Raw genomic sequence first — 6,864 nt, 5'->3', positions numbered from 1 at the left:
CTATTGTATACTGTCACAAAATTTCGCATCATACCTCCCATTCCTTTCTCTGCATCCACGTCTCTACCTACCCCACAATGTAAATTCCTGGATATACCTCCAGAAATCCTCATCGTTTTTCTTTACCCCTTCTACGTTCCAGTACGGCACCTGCGCTACTCCACCTCCATGCTTTATCCCCACCTCCCTACTTCCTACGAAACAAGTCACTCTGCACCACCTTTAACACCTCTTTCTCCTTGTCACGCACCCACATTTTCGCAGATGTTCTTACTTTCCTGTACCCTGCATTTGCCGTTCTTCCTTCACTCCTCTCCCTCCTAGCCCTGTAGTTCAGCATTCTCTGTATATCCCTTTCATTCTGCATCAAATCCTGGTCGATGAAAACTTCCTTATCCTTCATCCTATTTTTAATTCGCATTATGCCCAACTTGTCATCCCAGTCCTCCAATTCCACGACCCCCACTTCATTCCCCTTTTTTCTCTACACCCTATCCTTACCTACTTCGCCCTTAACCCCCCTCTTCATTTCTCTTCTATCATTTGCTCTACCCTCTTCAAAATCCCTTTTGGATGACCTCCGTCCTGCCACCTACTTCCATGTCTTACCTTTCCTCTATCTTCTCTAGCCTTTTTACCGTTCTTTCCTTCGACCCACTAATTTCCTCTAACACCTGTTTGACTTTTACTTCTTTTTCCTTCCTTACCGACACCACTACTCTTTCTAACCCTTCTATTTTCTGCCTCAGCTCTTTCAACTCATTTTCCTATGTATCGCCTCTAAGCCTCAAGTGCTGCCTGACACTTTCCATCTGCTGTTTAGTTCACCATACGTTCTTCCTCAAACCTCCAACCTCCCCTATTAGCATCCCAGTGCCTCTTTTTCTGAATGCCCTTCCATTTTTTGGGGTGGTAACCTACTTGTCCTACTGCTCCTCTTAAAAAGTCTCTCTACAGCGTCTCTCCCTCCAGCTATGTCTCCCTGCTTTTTCGTCCGAAAATAGACTGAAGTATTAAATGAAGGAGCGAAATACAGACTCTTAATGGGAAGATGGAAAAATAATACAGATACGACATAGCATGAGAATTTTTTATAGTGTTCATCCTTATACGTCAGTTCGCAGTGAATGTAAGAGAAATTATTCATGTGAAGTTGAATATAAACGTTGCAAATAATTGAAAACTACAATTATCCGATAGCAGATTTTGTTATCATCAGGCGGATAAAAATTATCCGTCGTCGGATAATTGTAGTTGTCAATTATTTACAAAGTTTTTATCCAACTTCAAATCAATAATATCTCTGGGATTTACATTTTTATACAATATATACATACTTTTATACAGCTTATGAGAATATATTTTGAAAATTCCCATCACAGTACAAAGTTGTAACAAAAAACTTTTAAAAATTACATTATTCTTCGTACGCAGCCTATGAGAATAGATACAACAAAATTTCCTATCGCGGTGTAAGAACTTAACAAATTTTGTGTAATTTTCAGGTTTGCATTACTTTAGAATTTATTAATCCACTATTTCTACTATGGTATAATTTCATTTTTTCATATTTCTACATGTTAGTCATTTTGGAGATCCATTATTTAACGCAACCCAGTGGGCACAAAATATGACGACGTCTTTACGACATCGTCAGGACATCTTTACCACAACTTTACGATATCCTATGTCCATGTCGTTACGGTGTCTTTGCGATATCGTAAAGACATCGTCCGATCGTACGACTTATTTACGATATCGTAAAGACACCTCAACGACTTGGACATAGGATGTCGTAAAGTTGTCGTAAAGATGTCGTGACGATGTCATAAAGACGTCGCCAAACTTTGTGCCCACTGGAAAATCTACTGAACCCGTAAAAATTCTCAAATTTAATTTTAAAATAATATACTGCACTGTTCGGGATTTTCCTTTTGAATCACAGAGTGTTAGGTTTAAATTGAAAGCATTGCATCTAAATAGTCTACAATTTTCCGCCGATTCCTCATTAGGATCCAGTGATCTGTTGTGCATATTATTTATTAGCCCAGTTCTCAGGCACATTTCAAAAGATGAAGTTGGGATTATTTATTTTTGGAACAGGTATAGGCTTGGCATAACTAACCCGTAAGATTATAGAACCTTTTTCGATCTAGGCATTAGAGACCAGGCAATTCGAGCAACTAACCTACGCCGATTTCGTCGGGAACGGGGACTTCTCCATATAGCACCTACTGTAACCGACAGATGTCTCTGAATTCTTTTGCCACCCAACACCCTAAAGTTTTTTATTTTATTTTCTTCTTCCTTATCAGCCCTTGCAGACATTCTTCTTCCTCTGTCATCCCGCCCTCCCCCGAACTATACGCGAACCACCCTTATCCTGCTCGAAAGCCCAAAACTCCTGTCCACTACTTCGTCTGAATTCTTGTCAAACTAACCTCACTTTTCCTATTTCACTAAACCCTACCTCACCTCCGCACTAAACATTAATTTTTTCACTTCTTAACTCACCTCAAACACCCTTATTCATCTCCTGGGTTCCATCCTCACACTCTACTTACACCTTTTACACAAACTCCGTAAAAAACTCTTCCTCCTGTCATCGAACACGTTCTCACTACTGCCACCAACATGCAAGTCCTGCCCTGCTTAATATCAAAACAATCACTTGGTTGTCCATTTATCCTTGTACTCGCTTTACTAACTCCATATATTGCTTTTATAGCTTTTACAAGCATTATTTTGATGACGTTATTAATGAGTATTTTTGTAAATCTTTTGCCTACCATACTTATTAATATCTCTATGATTAGTCCAGCTACCTTTATCATCCCTTAACGAGTGGAGTGAAACGATCTCCAATCACTTTAAGCTTCCTCAATCTCTGCACATATATTCATCAACTCGCTTAGCTTCTAAGACACTTTACCGTTTTTCAGCATGTAAGGGATAATGCACTTAACACCAGCAGCCTTACTATTATTTAAATTTTCAATCAATTAATTGATTTCTGCAATATAGGAGGCAAAAAGTTGCATTACGTCACTTTCAACGGGATTTTCCGAGGTACCCTATTTTATGTCACAGAAGTCTCGCTGCATAACCTCACCTACATACAATTTATTGAAAAAGTCACTTATACATTATTTTACTTTGTCCGTCTTTCACACCATTTCATGATCACTGTTTTTAATTCCGACTAACTTTGTACTACTACTTCCCTTCTTAATATTATTAACCTGTTTCCAAAATAATCTCTTATTTCGTTCAAAATCATTTTATATTTTCTTATTTATTGCCGCTTCGGTTTTAGGTTAGCTTTCTTTAACAAATATCTTTGCTTTTCTGTTCTTATGCTTATAAGCATTTTCTAGTATAATTCTCTTATTATTTCCATGACCCGTTTGCTTCTTTTGATTAACGACTACGAGGATTTCTTCATGTCAACAGGTATCTCCAGTCATTCTTTCACTAACAGAAGTACAACACACTAAATATACACTCTTGAAGATGATATCACGCCTATTAGCTCTCTACATTTTCATTGCCTAATTCCGTTTTCCAGTTTTTTCTATGATTAACTGAATATTCACCAGCTTATTGAAATACACCAAACTCTCGCTTTCAGTCACCCCGTTCTCGGCCTTTCTAGAACTGCTGGCTCCCGCAGTTCCTCATGGGAAGAAGGCGAGAGTGGTTGCGACATTATATATAAAGATATATATTTCAATTGAAGACAAATCAGGTGGTCCTCATTATTTACGTTTCGATCCTCCCGAACCGAAGGCAAACCCCGACACTTGACTGAAAGAAAGAATTTGGTGTAGTCTATTTGTACTTCTGGTATCCGCACGTTCTCTATTTTGACTTGCGTCTGCTCCGACTTCTTAGTTCTCCTTCATCCTTGGCCCATGTTTATTGTTGAAACTATCAGCTAATAATACGTTCTTCATTTATAACTTTTCATGGCCCTTGTATCTCATACTAGTCATCTCAGTCTCTCACCCTCTAGAATTAAGTCAATCATACTGTGGCTTTCACCTCTGCACTAAGTATACATGTGGATCATATTTCGCTTCACTAAGTATTTGTAAAAAACAAGCCTTTTTATAAAGAGAAGTTAATAAATTTCTCCCCATTGCACATCAGCCATTTATCTCTACGAGAAGAAAGATTCTTTCTCCAGAATCACAAGTATCTACAATATTATTTAACGAGACACAGAGTATATTTTTCACATCACTAAATTCGACCTCAACTATAACGTAGCATGCTATAATAAATACCCTTCTGATTCCCACTTTTATTCTGAGTCATAATAATCTAGGAGAGATACTTTCATATCTAGAAGAAACAGAAGATAAAGTTTAAATCGATTTCAGTTAAAAGATTCTGTTCAAAGAGATAAATAGCCAGAGAGATGGGAGCGGATCAGGTCATCAACTGAAAGAAAACGATTGTCCAAGTTGTAAATTGTTTTTATTCTTTTATAATACATAAGTTTGCTCCGTTCATTGATGTGAGCGAGAAATACAAGTTTTCTAAACGTTCAATAGTAGTTTTTTCTCTAGTATGTAATGGTTATAATATAGTAAATTAAATTATATCGATATTGCGGTAAACATTGCGGTAACCTTTGTAGAGAACATTGCGGTAAACTTTGCGGTAAACTTCGATAACAACTCTTTAATAGGCATTGCCATAGAAAATGAATGTTGCGTTTCAAGCTTAATAAAGAAATAAAGTGAGTAATGGTATTGACCATGAACTAAACATTTTGAGCTACCAGGAAGTGAGGAAAAGCGGAAAACCGTAAAAAAACATAGTGCATCTGTGATTACTCAAAAGGAATAAATACCTGACGGAGTCTCGTCCGAATACCTTTTCGTTGATCAGGGGAGAAGGTCCCAGCACCGCGCGTCACTAGGTATCGATGAATGAGTCAATCCCAGTAACATCCCCGAGTGCAACAAGAAACGACAAGCTGAATGAATCCAACACAAAATAAGCAGAAAGTCTGGCCTTATCACAGGAAGGCAACGGCATGATGCACCGAAGCTATGTTGCACCAGAAAGCAACTCGAAACAAGACACAGGAACGCAACATTGGCGAGCACAAAGGATGAAAACCCACGAGCACACCGAACACTTTCCTGACGAAGTATATGAAACACACAGAGAGAACAGACTCATTCGGAGCATTCAGAGCAATGGAAGTGGCCGAGAAAACCAAAGGCGTTTTAGAAATCGCCTGGTTTCTTCCCTCTCTAGGACTACCGGTCTTAAAGAGGTGAGTGAAGGTCAAGGTCTACGTTGGCGTTTCAAAGTTGAGACAACAATATTTAAATAAACTTTGAACAAAACTGAGATAATTTCTTCTTTTTAAACTGGCTCGGAATAATTTTTCAGTGAGAAAGCGGCAAGTTGATAGCAGTGCGAAGAATATGAAATTTTGAATAAAATCGGTCTGGAAATCAAAACACCAGATTTAAAAAATAATTGAATTGGTTAGATTTCATAACACGCGTATCGAAAATTCGACCTTTGTTACCTCTTGAGCGAGTCGAAAGTTGTCTTTACAACCCTAGACTAGAAAGTTGATAGAAGCGACTGCTAATCACTCAAAATGCAAAAAGACAGGCTTCGCATGCGCTTGTTATGAAAAATATCGTACATAGGTAGGGGAGAACGGTGGCGATGCCTGACTCGTGTGATTGCTGCCCTCGCATGGCTCGAGCATCAAATTTCACACTCCTGATATATGTCCGCCTTTCGCCTTTAGCTATATGATACAGTAGACTCTACGACACTTCTCGTTTTCGGGGCTGTAGAGAGTGAGGGCAGGCGAACGAAGGAGAAATCGAAAAAAGAGAAGTATCGTAGAGTCTACTGTATACTATGCCGTGACTCAGAATAAAGCACTTTACATCAGTCGAAAAATCGCCATATTCACTATGGTCTTAAGCATAGTTCATAAACTGTGAGGTAGGAATTGACGTTTTATTCATGAAACCATTTTTTAAATTAAAATTTGAAATATACTTTTACATTAGGATTGATTTTCAATTATTAATATTTAAACTTAATTTTATGCTGAAATAAATTAAAGATGCGGATCCGTGACAAAAAGCCCAAACGAAAAAGCGCCCGCCCAATGAGATTCGCGTTCCGTGAAAAAGGCCCGCGAATTAGAGAGCGAGTAGGGGCGTACTCATACATACATCCCTCGCGATGAAGCTAGTTGCTCTCTACGGAGCGCGACTATCAATGGGCGGGCGCTTTGTCGTTTGGGCTTTTTGTCACGGATCCAAAAATGCTACATATTTATCACATTATAAATCTTATTGATGCTTCAACCTCAAAATTAATTCGATTCCTGTTTTTTGTTTTGTACAAAAACAAACAATGATTGTTGTGTCAAGATCTTTAATTTCATTCAGGAAACATACGTTTCAATTCTTCCGCTAAGGACGTAGCCGACAATAGCTTTCATTCCATTATAGAATAAACGTTCGCCATATAGTATGTAGGGGAATGCTCGCTGGAAACAGAGGGTAGGGCCGAAATAAAACAGGCCCCGCGGACCAAACACACATAGATCCCCAAATCAAGGTGAGCAACTCAAGTGAGCAACCGTGCCGAGCACTGAGTGGCACCAGGGAGTGGTGTCTCAAACGGTGCCTCTAGGATACCAGGTCGCCTCCTAGAGTATATAGACCTTACCCCCGCATTCGGGGCTATGCGGGGGTGGACCTTTATTTTCATAGCTACTGTGGGATCAATATGGCGTCAAATCAAGAAAACATAATTCCAAGTAAGAGTGAGGTGTCCGAGGAAGAGGAAGTGACTGAGGAGCAAATG

The sequence above is a fragment of the Belonocnema kinseyi genome, chromosome 1 (genome assembly GCF_010883055.1).
Source record: "Belonocnema kinseyi isolate 2016_QV_RU_SX_M_011 chromosome 1, B_treatae_v1, whole genome shotgun sequence".
Classification (NCBI taxonomy): Eukaryota; Metazoa; Arthropoda; class Insecta; order Hymenoptera; family Cynipidae; genus Belonocnema; species Belonocnema kinseyi.
Note: the sequence above shows the minus strand (reverse complement) of the source record.